At 61.6% G+C, this 15595-nt stretch overlaps 1 protein-coding gene across 1 annotated transcript in view; it reads right to left on the bottom strand.

Annotated features, from left to right (window-relative positions):
• Positions 1–12333, bottom strand: part of LOC147736882 (uncharacterized) — a 147158-nt gene extending 134825 nt beyond the window's left edge. The window contains exon 1 of the mRNA XM_086952717.1: positions 12227–12333. The gene's annotated coding sequence lies outside the window, so the exon portion shown is untranslated. The remainder of the gene's footprint in view (positions 1–12226) is intronic.
• Between the last annotated feature and the right edge of the window lie 3262 nt (positions 12334–15595).

The following is a 15595-nucleotide window of genomic DNA, read 5'->3' as shown; positions in this document are numbered from 1 at the left end:
TCCAGCTCTCGTCTTTCCTCCCTGTATCCCCCTCGGTCCCTCTCACCTCCGGCTCTAGCTCTCGTCTTTCCTCCCTGTGTCCCTCTCCCCTCCGGCTCCAGCTCTCGTCTTTCCTCCCTGTATCCCCCCCCCCCCTCACCTCCGGCTCCAGCTCTCGTCTTTCCTCCCTGTATCCCCCTCGGTCCCTCTCACCTCCGGCTCTAGCTCTCGTCTTTCCTCCCTGTGTCCCTCTCTTTCCTCCCTGTGTCCCTCTCCCCTCCGGCTCCAGCTCTCGTCTTTCCTCCCTGTATCCCCCTCGGTCCCTCTCACCGCCGGCTCTAGCTCTCGTCTTTCCTCCCTGTGTCCCTCTCCCCTCCGGCTCCAGCTCTCGTCTTTCCTCCCTGTATCGCCCCTGTATCCCCCTCCGTCCCTCTCCCCTCCGGCTCCAGCTCTCGTCTTTCCTCCCTGTGTCCCCCTCCGTCCCTCTCACCTCCGGCTCCAGCTCTCGTCTTTCCTCCCTGTGTCCCCCTCCGTCCCTCTCACATCCGGCTCCAGCTCTCGTCTTTCCTCCCTGTATCCCCCTCCGTCCCCCTCACCTCCGGCTCCAGCTCTCGTCTTTACTCCCTGTATCCCCCTCGGTCCCTCTCACCTCCGGCTCCAGCTCTCGTCTTTCCTCCCTGTATCCCCCTCGGTCCCTCTCACCTCCGGCTCTAGCTCTCGTCTTTCCTCCCTGTGTCCCTCTCCCCTCCGGCTCCAGCTCTCGTCTTTCCTCCCTGTATCCCCCCCCCCTCACCTCCGGCTCCAGCTCTCGTCTTTCCTCCCTGTATCCCCCTCGGTCCCTCTCACCTCCGGCTCTAGCTCTCGTCTTTCCTCCCTGTGTCCCTCTCCCCTCCGGCTCCAGCTCTCGTCTTTCCTCCCTGTATCGCCCTCGGTCCCTCTCACCTCCGGCTCTAGCTCTCGTCTTTCCTCCCTGTGTCCCTCTCCCCTCCGGCTCCAGCTCTCGTCTTTCCTCCCTGTATCCCCCCCCCTCACCTCCGGCTCCAGCTTTCGTCTTTCCTCCCTGTATCCCCCTCGGTCCCTCTCACCTCCGGCTCTAGCTCTCGTCTTTCCTCCCTGTGTCCCTCTCCATCCCTCTCACCTCCGGCTCCAGCTCTCGTCTTTCCTCCCTGTATCCCCCTCGGTCCCTCTCACCTCCGGCTCTAGCTCTCGTCTTTCCTCCCTGTGTCCCCCCCCCCTCTCACCTCTGGCTCCAGCTCTCGTCTTTCCTCCCTGTATCCCACTCCATCCCTCTCCCCTCCGGCTCCAGCTCTCGTCTTTCCTCCCCGTGTCCCCCCCCCCCCCCTCTCACCTCTGGCTCCAGCTCTCGTCTTTCCTCCCTGTATCCCCCTCCGTCCCTCTGCCCTCCGGCTCTAGCTCTCGTCTTTCCTCCCTGTATCCCCCTCCATCCCTCTCCCCTCCGGCTCCAGCTCTCGTCTTTCCTCCCTGTGTCCCCCCCCCCTCTCACCTCTGGCTCCAGCTCTCGTCTTTCCTCCCTGTATCCCCCTCCGTCCCTCTCACCTCCGGCTCCAGCTCTCGTCTTTCTTCCCTGTATCCCCCTCCGTCCCTCTGCCCTCCGGCTCTAGCTCTCGTCTTTCCTCCCTGTGTCCCCCTCCGTCCCTCTCCCCTCCGGCTCCAGCTCTCGTATTTCCTCCCTGTATCCCCCTCCGTCCCTCTCACCTCCGGCTCTCGTCTTTCCTCCCTGTATCCCCTCCATCCCTCTCCCCTCCGGCTCCAGCTCTCGTCTTTCCTCCCTGTCCTCCTCCGTCCCTCTCCCCTCCGGCTCCTGCTCTCGTCTTTCCTCCCTGTCCCCCTCCGTCCCTCTGCCCTCCGGCTCTAGCTCTCGTCTTTCCTCCCTGTGTCCCCCTCCGTCCCTCTGCCCTCCGGCTCTTGCTCTCGTCTTTCCTCCCTGTGTCCCCCTCCGTCCCTCTCACCTCCGGCTCCAGCTCTCGTCTTTCCTCCCTGTGTCCCCCTCCGTCCCTCTCACCTCCGGCTTCAGCTCTCGTCTTTCCTCCCTGTATCCCCCTCGGTCCCTCTCACCTCCGGCTCTAGCTCTCGTCTTTCCTCCCTGTGTCCCCCCCCCCTCTCACCTCTGGCTCCAGCTCTCGTCTTTCCTCCCTGTATCCCACTCCATCCCTCTCCCCTCCGGCTCCAGCTCTCGTCTTTCCTCCCTGTGTCCCCCCCCCCCCCCCCCCTCTCACCTCTGGCTCCAGCTCTCGTCTTTCCTCCCTGTATCCCCCTCCGTCCCTCTGCCCTCCGGCTCTAGCTCTCGTCTTTCCTCCCTGTATCCCCCTCCATCCCTCTCCCCTCCGGCTCCAGCTCTCGTCTTTCCTCCCTGTGTCCCCCCCCCCTCTCACCTCTGGCTCCAGCTCTCGTCTTTCCTCCCTGTATCCCCCTCCGTCCCTCTCACCTCCGGCTCCAGCTCTCGTCTTTCTTCCCTGTATCCCCCTCCGTCCCTCTGCCCTCCGGCTCTAGCTCTCGTCTTTCCTCCCTGTGTCCCCCTCCGTCCCTCTCCCCTCCGGCTCCAGCTCTCGTATTTCCTCCCTGTATCCCCCTCCGTCCCTCTCACCTCCGGCTCTCGTCTTTCCTCCCTGTATCCCCTCCATCCCTCTCCCCTCCGGCTCCAGCTCTCGTCTTTCCTCCCTGTCCTCCTCCGTCCCTCTCCCCTCCGGCTCCTGCTCTCGTCTTTCCTCCCTGTCCCCCTCCGTCCCTCTGCCCTCCGGCTCTAGCTCTCGTCTTTCCTCCCTGTGTCCCCCTCCGTCCCTCTGCCCTCCGGCTCTTGCTCTCGTCTTTCCTCCCTGTGTCCCCCTCCGTCCCTCTCACCTCCGGCTCCAGCTCTCGTCTTTCCTCCCTGTGTCCCCCTCCGTCCCTCTCACCTCCGGCTCCAGCTCTCGTCTTTCCTCCCTGTATCCCCCTCCGTCCCTCTCCCCTCCGGCTCCAGCTCTCGTCTTTCCTCCCTGTGTCCCCCTCCATCCCTCTCCCCTCCGGCTCCAGCTCTCGTCTTTCCTCCCTGTATCCCCCTCCATCCATCTCACCTCCGGCTCCAGCTCTCGTCTTTCCTCCCTGTATCCCCCTCCATCCCTCTCACCTCCGGCTCCAGCTCCCGTCTTTCCTCCCTGTGTCCCCCTCCATCCCTCTCCCCTCCGGCTCCAGCTCTCGTCTTTCCTCCCTGTATCCCCCTCCATCCCTCTCACCTCCGGCTCCAGCTCTCGTCTTTCCTCCCTGTATCCCCCTCCGTCCCTCTCCCCTCCGGCTCCAGCTCTCGTCTTTCTTCCCTGTATCCCCCTCCATCCCTCTCCCCTCCGGCTCCAGCTCTCGTCTTTCCTCCATGTGTCCCCCTCCCTCCGTCCCTCTCACCTCCGGCTCCAGCTCTCGTCTTTCCCCCCTGTGTCCCCCTCCGTCCCTCTGCCCTCCGGCTCCAGCTCTCGTCTTTCCTCCCTGTATCCCCCTCCGTCCCTCTCCCCTCCGGCTCCAGCTCTCGTCTTTCCTCCCTGTATCCCCCTCCGTCCCTCTCTCCTCCGGCTCCAGCTCTCGTCTTTCCTCCCTGTATCCCCCTCCATCCCTCTCTCCTCCGGCTCCAGCTCTCGTCTTTCCTCCCTGTATCCCCCTCCGTCCCTCTCACCTCCGGCTCCAGCTCTCGTCTTTCCTCCCTGTCCCCCCCCGTCCCTCTCACCTCCGGCTCCAGCTCTCGTCTTTCCTCCCTGTGTCCCTCCGTCCCTCTCCCCTCCGGCTCCAGCTCCCGTCTTTCCTCCCTGTATCCCCCTTCATCCCTCTCCCCTCCGGCTCCAGCTCTCGTCTTTCCTCCCTGTGTCCCCCTCCGTCCCTCTCACCTCCGGCTCAAGCTCTCGTCTTTCCTCCCTGTGTCCCCCTCCGTCCCTCTCCCCTCCGGCTCCAGCTCTCGTCTTTCCCCGCTGTGTCCCCCTCCGTCCCTCTGCCCTCCGGCTCCAGCTCTCGTCTTTCCTCCCTGTATCCCCCTCCGTCCCTCTCCCCTCCGGCTCCAGCTCTCGTCTTTCCTCCCTGTATCCCCCTCCGTCCCTCTCTCCTCCGGCTCCAGCTCTCGTCTTTCCTCCCTGTATCCCCCTCCATCCCTCTCTCCTCCGGCTCCAGCTCTCGTCTTTCCTCCCTGTATCCCCCTCCGTCCCTCTCACCTCCGGCTCCAGCTCTCGTCTTTCCTCCCTGTCCCCCCCCCGTCCCTCTCACCTCCGGCTCCAGCTCTCGTCTTTCCTCCCTGTGTCCCTCCGTCCCTCTCCCCTCCGGCTCCAGCTCCCGTCTTTCCTCCCTGTATCCCCCTCCATCCCTCTCCCCTCCGGCTCCAGCTCTCGTCTTTCCCCCCTGTATCCCCCTCCGTCCCTCTCCCCTCCGGCTCCAGCTCTCGTCTTTCCCCCCTGTGTCCCCCTCCGTCCCTCTCACCTCCGGCTCAAGCTCTCGTCTTTCCTCCCTGTGTCCCCCTCCGTCCCTCTCCCCTCCGGCTCCAGCTCTCGTCTTTCCCCCCTGTGTCCCCCTCCGTCCCTCTCACCTCCGGCTCCAGCTCTCGTCCTTCCTCCCTGTATCCCCCTCCGTCCCTCTCCCCTCCGGCTCCAGCTCTCGTCCTTCCTCCCTGTATCCCCCTCCGTCCCTCTCCCCTCCGGCTCCAGCTCTCGTCTTTCCTCCCTGTGTCCCCCTCCGTCCCTCTCACCTCCAGCTCTCGTCTTTCCTCCCTGAATCCCCCTCCGTCCCTCTCCCCTCCGGCTCCAGCTCTCGTCTTTCCTCCCTGTGTCCCCCTCCGTCCCTCTCCCCTCCGGCTCTAGCTCTCGTCTTTCCTCCCTGTGTCCCCCTCCGTCCCTCTCACCTCCGGCTCTAGCTCTCGTCTTTCCTCCCTGTATCCCCCTCCGTCCCTCTCACCTCCAGCTCTCGTCTTTCCTCCCTGTATCCCCCTCCGTCCCTCTCCCCTCCGGCTCCAGCTCTCGTCTTTCCTCCCTGTGTCCACCTCCGTCCCTCTCACCTCCGGCTCCAGCTCTCGTCTTTCCTCCCTGTATCCCCCTCCGTCCCTCTCACCTCCGGCTCCAGCTCTCGTCTTTCCTCCCTGTATCCCCCTCCGTCCCTCTCCCCTCCGGCTCCAGCTCTCGTCTTTCCTCCCTGTATCCCCCTCCGTCCCTCTCCCCTCCGGCTCCAGCTCTCGTCTTTCCTCCCTGTATCCCCCTCCGTCCCTCTCCCCTCCGGCTCCAGCTCTCGTCTTTCCTCCCTGTGTCCCCCTCCGTCCCTCTCCCCTCTGGCTCCAGCTCTCGTCTTTCCTCCCTGTATCCCCCTCCGTCCCTCTCCCCTCCGGCTCCAGCTCTCGTCTTTCCTCCCTGTATCCCCCTCCGTCCCTCTCCCCTCCGGCTCCAGCTCTCGTCTTTCCTCCCTGTGTCCCCCTCCGTCCCTTTCCCCTCCGGCTCCAGCTCTCGTCTTTCCTCCCTGTATCCCCCTCCGTCCCTCTCCCCTCCGGCTCCAGCTCTCGTCTTTCCTCCCCGTGTCCCCCTCCGTCCCTCTCACCTCTGGCTCCAGCTCTCGTCTTTCCTCCCTGTGTCCCCCTCCGTCCCTCTCACCTCCGGCTCCAGCTCCCGTCTTTCCTCCCTGTGTCCCCCTCCGTCCCTCTGCCCTCCGGCTCCAGCTCTCGTCTTTCCTCCCTGTATCCCCCTCCGTCCCTCTCACCTCCGGCTCCAGCTCTCGTCTTTCCTCCCTGTCCCCCCCCCGTCCCTCTCACCTCCGGCTCCAGCTCTCGTCTTTCCTCCCTGTGTCCCTCCGTCCCTCTCCCCTCCGGCTCCAGCTCCCGTCTTTCCTCCCTGTATCCCCCTCCATCCCTCTCCCCTCCGGCTCCAGCTCTCGTCTTTCCCCCCTGTATCCCCCTCCGTCCCTCTCCCCTCCGGCTCCAGCTCTCGTCTTTCCCCCCTGTGTCCCCCTCCGTCCCTCTCACCTCCGGCTCAAGCTCTCGTCTTTCCTCCCTGTGTCCCCCTCCGTCCCTCTCCCCTCCGGCTCCAGCTCTCGTCTTTCCCCCCTGTGTCCCCCTCCGTCCCTCTCACCTCCGGCTCCAGCTCTCGTCCTTCCTCCCTGTATCCCCCTCCGTCCCTCTCCCCTCCGGCTCCAGCTCTCGTCCTTCCTCCCTGTATCCCCCTCCGTCCCTCTCCCCTCCGGCTCCAGCTCTCGTCTTTCCTCCCTGTGTCCCCCTCCGTCCCTCTCACCTCCAGCTCTCGTCTTTCCTCCCTGTATCCCCCTCCGTCCCTCTCCCCTCCGGCTCCAGCTCTCGTCTTTCCTCCCTGTGTCCCCCTCCGTCCCTCTCACCTCCAGCTCTCGTCTTTCCTCCCTGTATCCCCCTCCGTCCCTCTCCCCTCCGGCTCCAGCTCTCGTCTTTCCTCCCTGTATCCCCCTCCGTCCCTCTCCCCTCCGGCTCCAGCTCTCGTCTTTCCTCCCTGTGTCCCCCTCCGTCCCTCTCCCCTCCGGCTCTAGCTCTCGTCTTTCCTCCCTGTGTCCCCCTCCGTCCCTCTCACCTCCGGCTCTAGCTCTCGTCTTTCCTCCCTGTATCCCCCTCCGTCCCTCTCACCTCCAGCTCTCGTCTTTCCTCCCTGTATCCCCCTCCGTCCCTCTCCCCTCCGGCTCCAGCTCTCGTCTTTCCTCCCTGTGTCCCCCTCCGTCCCTCTCTCCTCCGGCTCTAGCTCTCGTCTTTCCTCCCTGTATCCCCCTCCGTCCCTCTCACCTCCGGCTCTAGCTCTCGTCTTTCCTCCCTGTATCCCCCTCCGTCCCTCTCACCTCCGGCTCCAGCTCTCGTCTTTCCTCCCTGTATCCCCCTCCGTCCCTCTCCCCTCCGGCTCCAGCTCTCGTCTTTCCTCCCTGTATCCCCCTCCATCCCTCTCACCTCCGGCTCCAGCTCCCGTCTTTCCTCCCTGTGTCCCCCTCCGTCCCTCTCACCTCCGGCTCCAGCTCTCGTCTTTCCTCCCTGTATCCCCCTCCGTCCCTCTCACCTCCGGCTCCAGCTCTCGTCTTTCCTCCCTGTATCCCCCTCCGTCCCTCTCCCCTCCGGCTCCAGCTCTCGTCTTTCCTCCCTTTATCCCCCTTCATCCCTCTCCCCTCCGGCTCCAGCTCTCGTCTTTCCTCCCTGTGTCCCCCTCCGTCCCTCTCACCTCCGGCTCTAGCTCTCGTCTTTCCTCCCTGTATCCCCCTCCGTCCCTCTCACCTCCAGCTCTCGTCTTTCCTCCCTGTATCCCCCTCCGTCCCTCTCCCCTCCGGCTCCAGCTCTCGTCTTTCCTCCCTGTATCCCCCTTCGTCCCTCTCCCCTCCGGCTCCAGCTCTCGTCTTTCCTCCCTGTGTCCCCCTCCGTCCCTCTCACCTCCGGCTCCAGCTCTCGTCTTTCCTCCCTGTATCCCCCTCCGTCCCTCTCCCCTCCGGCTCCAGCTCTCGTCTTTCCTCCCTGTATCCCCCTCCGTCCCTCTCCCCTCCGGCTCCAGCTCTCGTCTTTCCTCCCTGTATCCCCCTCCGTCCCTCTCACCTACGGCTCCAGCTCTCGTCTTTCCTCCCTGTATCCCCCTCCGTCCCTCTCACCTCCGGCTCCAGCTCTCGTCTTTCCTCCCTGTATCCCCCTCCGTCCCTCTCACCTCCGGCTCCGGCTCCAGCTCTCATCTTTCCTCCCTGTATCCCCTCCGTCCCTCTCTCCTCCGGCTCCAGCTCTCGTCTTTCCTCCCTGTGTCCCCCTCCGTCCCTCTCCCCTCCGGCTCCAGCTCTCGTCTTTCCTCCCTGTATCCCCTCCGTCCCTCTCTCCTCCGGCTCCAGCTCTCGTCTTTCCTCCCTGTATCCCCCTCCGTCCCTCTCCCCTCCGGCTCCAGCTCTCGTCTTTCCTCCCTGTATCCCCTCCGTCCCTCTCTCCTCCGGCTCCAGCTCTCGTCTTTCCTCCCTGTATCCCCCTCCGTCCCTCTCCCCTCCGGCTCCAGCTCTCGTCTTTCCTCCCTGTGTCCCCCTCCGTCCCTCTCACCTCCGGCTCCAGCTCTCGTCTTTCCTCCCTGTATCCCCCTCCGTCCCTCTCACCTCCGGCTCCAGCTCTCGTCTTTCCTCCCTGTATCCCCCTCCGTCCCTCTCACCTCCGGCTCCGGCTCCAGCTCTCATCTTTCCTCCCTGTATCCCCCTCCGTCCCTCTCACCTCCGGCTCCGGCTCCAGCTCTCATCTTTCCTCCCTGTATCCCCTCCGTCCCTCTCTCCTCCGGCTCCAGCTCTCGTCTTTCCTCCCTGTATCCCCCTCCGTCCCTCTCACCTCCGGCTCCGGCTCCAGCTCTCATCTTTCCTCCCTGTATCCCCCTCCGTCCCTCTCACCTCCGGCTCCAGCTCTCGTCTTTCCTCCCTTTATCCCCCTTCATCCCTCTCCCCTCCGGCTCCAGCTCTCGTCTTTCCTCCCTGTGTCCCCCTCCGTCCCTCTCACCTCCGGCTCTAGCTCTCGTCTTTCCTCCCTGTATCCCCCTCCGTCCCTCTCACCTCCAGCTCTCGTCTTTCCTCCCTGTATCCCCCTCCGTCCCTCTCCCCTCCGGCTCCAGCTCTCGTCTTTCCTCCCTGTATCCCCCTTCGTCCCTCTCCCCTCCGGCTCCAGCTCTCGTCTTTCCTCCCTGTGTCCCCCTCCGTCCCTCTCACCTCCGGCTCCAGCTCTCGTCTTTCCTCCCTGTATCCCCCTCCGTCCCTCTCCCCTCCGGCTCCAGCTCTCGTCTTTCCTCCCTGTATCCCCCTCCGTCCCTCTCCCCTCCGGCTCCAGCTCTCGTCTTTCCTCCCTGTATCCCCCTCCGTCCCTCTCACCTCCGGCTCCAGCTCTCGTCTTTCCTCCCTGTGTCCCCCTCCGTCCCTCTCACCTCCGGCTCAAGCTCTCGTCTTTCCTCCCTGTGTCCCCCTCCGTCCCTCTCACCTCCGGCTCCGGCTCCAGCTCTCATCTTTCCTCCCTGTATCCCCTCCGTCCCTCTCTCCTCCGGCTCCAGCTCTCGTCTTTCCTCCCTGTGTCCCCCTCCGTCCCTCTCCCCTCCGGCTCCAGCTCTCGTCTTTCCTCCCTGTATCCCCTCCGTCCCTCTCCCCTCCGGCTCCAGCTCTCGTCTTTCCTCCCTGTGTCCCCCTCCGTCCCTCTCACCTCCGGCTCCAGCTCTCGTCTTTCCTCTCAGCATCCCCCTCCGTCCCTCTCCCCTCCGGCTCCAGCTCTCGTCTTTCCTCCCTGTGTCCCCCTCCGTCCCTCTCTCCTCCGGCTCCAGCTCTCGTCTTTCCTTCCTGTATCCCCCTCCGTCCCTCTCACCTCCGGCTCCAGCTCTCGTCTTTCCTCCCTGTGTCCCCTCCATCCCTCTCACCTCCGGCTCCAGCTCTCGTCTTTCCTCCCTGTGTCCCCCTCCGTCCCTCTCCCCTCCGGCTCCAGCTCTCGTCTTTCCTCCCTGTATCCCCCTCCATCCCTCTCCCCTCCGGCTCCAGCTCTCGTCTTTCCTCCCTGTGTCCCCCTCCGTCCCTCTCCCCTCCGGCTCCAGCTCTCGTCTTTCCTCCCTGTATCCCCCTCCGTCCCTCTCCCCTCCGGCTCCAGCTCTCGTCTTTCCTCCCTGTATCCCCCTCCGTCCCTCTCACCTCCGGCTCCAGCTCTCGTCTTTCCTCCCTGTATCCCCCTCCGTCCCTCTCACCTACGGCTCCAGCTCTCGTCTTTCCTCCCTGTATCCCCCTCCGTCCCTCTCACCTCTGGCTCCAGCTCTCGTCTTTCCTCCCTGTGTCCCCCTCCGTCCCTCTCCCCTCCGGCTCCAGCTCTCGTCTTTCCTCCCTGTATCCCCCTCCGTCCCTCTCACCTACGGCTCCAGCTCTCGTCTTTCCTCCCTGTATCTCCCTCCGTCCCTCTCACCTCCGGCTCCGGCTCCAGCTCTCATCTTTCCTCCCTGTGTCCCCCTCCGTCCCTCTCACCTCCGGCTCCAGCTCTCGTCTTTCCTCCCTGTATCCCCCTCCGTCCCTCTCACCTCCGGCTCCAGCTCTCGTCTTTCCTCCCTGTATCCCCCTCCGTCCCTCTCACCTCCGGCTCCGGCTCCAGCTCTCATCTTTCCTCCCTGTATCCCCCTCCGTCCCTCTCACCTCCGGCTCCGGCTCCAGCTCTCATCTTTCCTCCCTGTATCCCCTCCGTCCCTCTCTCCTCCGGCTCCAGCTCTCGTCTTTCCTCCCTGTATCCCCCTCCGTCCCTCTCACCTCCGGCTCCGGCTCCAGCTCTCATCTTTCCTCCCTGTATCCCCCTCCGTCCCTCTCACCTCCGGCTCCAGCTCTCGTCTTTCCTCCCTTTATCCCCCTTCATCCCTCTCCCCTCCGGCTCCAGCTCTCGTCTTTCCTCCCTGTGTCCCCCTCCGTCCCTCTCACCTCCGGCTCTAGCTCTCGTCTTTCCTCCCTGTATCCCCCTCCGTCCCTCTCACCTCCAGCTCTCGTCTTTCCTCCCTGTATCCCCCTCCGTCCCTCTCCCCTCCGGCTCCAGCTCTCGTCTTTCCTCCCTGTATCCCCCTTCGTCCCTCTCCCCTCCGGCTCCAGCTCTCGTCTTTCCTCCCTGTGTCCCCCTCCGTCCCTCTCACCTCCGGCTCCAGCTCTCGTCTTTCCTCCCTGTATCCCCCTCCGTCCCTCTCCCCTCCGGCTCCAGCTCTCGTCTTTCCTCCCTGTATCCCCCTCCGTCCCTCTCCCCTCCGGCTCCAGCTCTCGTCTTTCCTCCCTGTATCCCCCTCCGTCCCTCTCACCTCCGGCTCCAGCTCTCGTCTTTCCTCCCTGTGTCCCCCTCCGTCCCTCTCACCTCCGGCTCAAGCTCTCGTCTTTCCTCCCTGTGTCCCCCTCCGTCCCTCTCACCTCCGGCTCCGGCTCCAGCTCTCATCTTTCCTCCCTGTATCCCCTCCGTCCCTCTCTCCTCCGGCTCCAGCTCTCGTCTTTCCTCCCTGTGTCCCCCTCCGTCCCTCTCCCCTCCGGCTCCAGCTCTCGTCTTTCCTCCCTGTATCCCCTCCGTCCCTCTCCCCTCCGGCTCCAGCTCTCGTCTTTCCTCCCTGTGTCCCCCTCCGTCCCTCTCACCTCCGGCTCCAGCTCTCGTCTTTCCTCTCAGCATCCCCCTCCGTCCCTCTCCCCTCCGGCTCCAGCTCTCGTCTTTCCTCCCTGTGTCCCCCTCCGTCCCTCTCCCCTCCGGCTCCAGCTCTCGTCTTTCCTCCCTGTGTCCCCCTCCGTCCCTCTCTCCTCCGGCTCCAGCTCTCGTCTTTCCTTCTTGTATCCCCCTCCGTCCCTCTCACCTCCGGCTCCAGCTCTCGTCTTTCCTCCCTGTGTCCCCTCCATCCCTCTCACCTCCGGCTCCAGCTCTCGTCTTTCCTCCCTGTGTCCCCCTCCGTCCCTCTCCCCTCCGGCTCCAGCTCTCGTCTTTCCTCCCTGTATCCCCCTCCATCCCTCTCCCCTCCGGCTCCAGCTCTCGTCTTTCCTCCCTGTGTCCCCCTCCGTCCCTCTCCCCTCCGGCTCCAGCTCTCGTCTTTCCTCCCTGTATCCCCCTCCGTCCCTCTCCCCTCCGGCTCCAGCTCTCGTCTTTCCTCCCTGTATCCCCCTCCGTCCCTCTCACCTCCGGCTCCAGCTCTCGTCTTTCCTCCCTGTATCCCCCTCCGTCCCTCTCCCCTCCGGCTCTCGTCTTTCCTCCCTGTATCCCCCTCCATCCCTCTCCCCTCCGGCTCCAGCTCTCGTCTTTCCTCCCTGTATCCCCCTCCGTCCCTCTCCCCTCCGGCTCCAGCTCTCGTCTTTCCTCCCTGTATCCCCCTCCGTCCCTCTCACCTACGGCTCCAGCTCTCGTCTTTCCTCCCTGTATCCCCCTCCGTCCCTCTCACCTCTGGCTCCAGCTCTCGTCTTTCCTCCCTGTGTCCCCCTCCGTCCCTCTCCCCTCCGGCTCCAGCTCTCGTCTTTCCTCCCTGTATCCCCCTCCGTCCCTCTCACCTACGGCTCCAGCTCTCGTCTTTCCTCCCTGTATCTCCCTCCGTCCCTCTCACCTCCGGCTCCGGCTCCAGCTCTCATCTTTCCTCCCTGTATCCCCCTCCGTCCCTCTCACCTCCGGCTCCGGCTCCAGCTCTCATCTTTCCTCCCTGTGTCCCCCTCCGTCCCTCTCTCCTCCGGCTCCAGCTCTCGTCTTTCCTCCCTGTATCCCCCTCCGTCCCTCTCACCTCCGGCTCCGGCTCCAGCTCTCATCTTTCCTCCCTGTATCCCCCTCCGTCCCTCTCACCTCCGGCTCAAGCTCTCGTCTTTCCTCCCTGAGTGCAGACTCCGCAGCCCGCTCTGTTGTTTGCTTCTCCGTCCCCTCCAGGCAGTTCGTGCGTTTCACACCTCTCCTTTCTCCCGCCCGGAAATCCGATTTGCGTGTCAGGCCTCGCTCTCGCCCTCTACTGCTGTTCTTAGTGGAGCATGTGGCATGGTTAGGGTTAGTTTTGCGTTCCAGGCCTCGCTCTGGCTGTCCACTGTTGTTCTTAGTGGAGCGTGCGGCATGGATATTGATCGTTTTGCGTTCCAGGCCTCGCTCTCGCTGTTCATAGTGGAGTGTGCTGCATGTTTAGGGTTAGTTTTGCTGGAGGGCCTGGTCTGCTCGGGTTTCAGGGACTCTGGTGTTGGCCTCTAACGCAGCCTGTGTATGTGCTGTGTACATTTGCTATTTCCTAGGAATGTATGAAGTGTTTGCACAGTTATGGGTGGGATTGTTCTCCCAGGAGGATGGCACGTGCATGCTTCGAGAGAAGCAGGTGGAGCCATTACGGTTCTTTTCGATATTTTTTATTTATGCAAAAAAACTATTCTTTTGAAAATCGTTGCCAAATCCTCCTGTGGATTTTGATATTTCCATTACGTAGGTGTTCAGAAAGTCTCCAGGCATTGCCAGTACTCTGAAAATCCAAGCCTGGGAAGTTACTTTGGGAAACCGGTTCAGGCAAAAATGTCAGAAATCATAGTTCAATGAGGATGATTTCAAGAAATATGTAAATGAGAAATAGTCTCATTGTCATGTAAATGAGACATGTATAACAGCACTTTTAAAGGGGTCACATTTCTTTCTATTCTGTCATCAAAGGGAAGGTAGGGGGGTGGGAGTGAGGCTTTGATACTGAAGGTCGAGTCTGATTCAAAAGTTGCATGGGCATTTCCTCTAAGATGAGATCACTTTCTCTCTCAACATTTTGTCACGGGTTTGCACCCAGAAAAGTAGGTAACGGTGTTGCTACAGTACTGGGCCTTGGTAGAGATAACGGTAGTAAAGTGTAATCCTCCAAAACGAAATGGTAAAGCCATTTTTTTTCGGAAGGCCCTATGCAATCACCAATATCTGAATCAGACCTTAGCTCTGCAGGCTTGGGGGACGCACTGGCATGGCAGCTGCACGACTGTACAGATCAAAACTATTTATCATTATCCTCAGCCAGGGAATAATACCTCATCCAAGTCTCCTTAGTTGTGTCATCATCAGGATTCGACATGGCACGCTCTGACTATGTAACACCAAGAAGAACAAAGCCCCAGACGACTGGTCTTCCCTTTCATGCTTAAGGCCGGCCCACCAGGGGTGATTATTCCTGTAACTTGTGTGCTTATCAAACCAGCCTTGACGTCCAAAAGCCTACGAATTGGCCTTTCTAAAGTGTTAAAGAGTGGATTATCCACAGGTAAACATCGCAGGCTTTACCCAAATTCTTACAGGTTGGATTTAGCGCCTGGAACGTACAGAGGGGGGTGGGCTCGATTCCTAGCAGTTAAGATTAAGCCCGTGGAATGTCCCGAGTCCAATTATGCAGCGGAATGTCCAGGAATTTTGATTCATGTACATGTGATTGAGGCTGCATAATATCCAGGCATACCAGTTCTGACTGATAATTTGAGACTCTGGAATTTGTAAGGGGACCAGTACTAGCCAGTAGGGCTTAGGCGCATGGATATTGGGTGTACGTGAGACTGAAGTGTAACTTCCAGGGTTCTCTATTCTTATAAGAGAGACAGAGGCTTTGGTTGTTGTGGGGACTTAGTGTCTAAGGATGAGATCGATGCAGTGTGGTGCTAAGGGGTAGGTGCAAATGTCAAGTCAAGTCATAAAATTTATATAGCGCACTACATACCCAGAGGGTCTCAAGGCGCTTAGGGAGGGGAGGAGGATTACTTGTCAAATATCCACGTTTTAAGTTGCTTTCTGAATGCTAGGTGGTTCTGGGTAAGGCGAAGGTAAGTGGGAAGTGAGTTCCATGTTTTAGCCGCCAGGTATGAGAAGGATCGACCTCCCATGGTGGTCTTATTGATGCGAGGTACAGTGGCGAGGGCTTGGCTGGAGGATCGTAGTTGGCGGGGGGGGGTGTAGAAGGACAGTCGTGAGTTGAGGCATTCTGGTCCGATTTCGTAGAGTGCCTTGTGTGCGTGGGTCAGAAGTCGGAAAGTGATCCTCTTATTGACGGGTAGCCAGTGGAGGTTTTTCAGGTGACCAGAGATGTGTTCGTTACGCGGGATGTCTAATATGATCCTGGCTGAGGCGTTTTGGATTCGTTGGAGTTTTTTCTGGAGTTTAGCGGTAGTACCTGCGTAGAGGGTGTTTCCGTAGTCCAGTCGGCTCGTGACCAGAGCATGGGTGACTGTTTTTCTGGTTTCGGTGGGGATCCAGCGAAATGTTTTTTTGAGCATGCGAAGAATGTTGAAGCAGGATGAGGAGACGGCGCTGACTTGTCTGTTTATTGAAAGTGAAGAATCCAGGATAACGCCTAGGTTCCGTGCATGGTCTGTCGGGATGGGTGCTTTTCCAAGGGCTTCCGGCCACCAAGAGTCGTCCCATGCAGAGGGGGATGTACCTAAGATGAGGACTTCTGTTTTATCTGAGTTCAGTTTCAGACGGCTGTGTTTCATCCATTCGGCAACTTCTTTCATTCCTTCGTGTAGGTTAGTTTTGGCGGTGCTGGGGTCATTGGTGAGAGAAAGGATCAGTTGAGTGTCATCCGCGTAAGAGATGATGTTGAGGTTGTGTTGGCGGGCGATGGCCGCGAGGGGGCTCATGTATACGTTGAAGAGGGTGGGACTGAGTGAGGATCCTTGTGGCACGCCACAGATGACTTCGGTGGCCTCTGACTTGAAAGGTGGGAGGCGGACTCTCTGGGTTCTTCCGGTGAGGAACGAGGTGATCCATTCAAGTGCTTTTCCTTGTATTCCGATGTTTTTGAGGCGTTGTAAAAGGGTGCTGTGGCAGACTGTGTCGAAGGCTGCAGAGAGGTCGAGGAGGATGAGGGCGACTGTGTCTCCATTGTCCAGTAGAGTTCGAATGTCGTCTGTTGCTGCGATGAGGGCGGTCTCAGTGCTGTGTTTTGCTCGGAAGCCAGACTGTGAGGAGTCGAGGGATTTGTTGGCTTCGAGGAAGGCGGCGAGCTGGTTGTTGACAGCTTTCTCGATGACTTTGGCCGGGAAAGGAAGGAGCGAGATGGGGCGGTAATTTTTGAGTTCGGTGGGATCCGCTGTGGGTTTTTTCAGAAGGGCGGTGAGTTCAGCGTGTTTCCAGCTTTCCGGGAAGGTGGCGGAGTTGAAGGAGCAGTTGATGACGTCTCGGAGGTGCGGTGCTATGACGGAGTCTGCTTTGTTG

Source organism: Lissotriton vulgaris, chromosome 1_2 (genome assembly GCF_964263255.1).
Source record: "Lissotriton vulgaris chromosome 1_2, aLisVul1.2, whole genome shotgun sequence".
NCBI lineage: Eukaryota > Metazoa > Chordata > Amphibia > Caudata > Salamandridae > Lissotriton > Lissotriton vulgaris.
The sequence above is the reverse complement of the archived record's forward strand: the minus strand, read 5'-3'. Positions and strand labels throughout refer to the sequence as shown.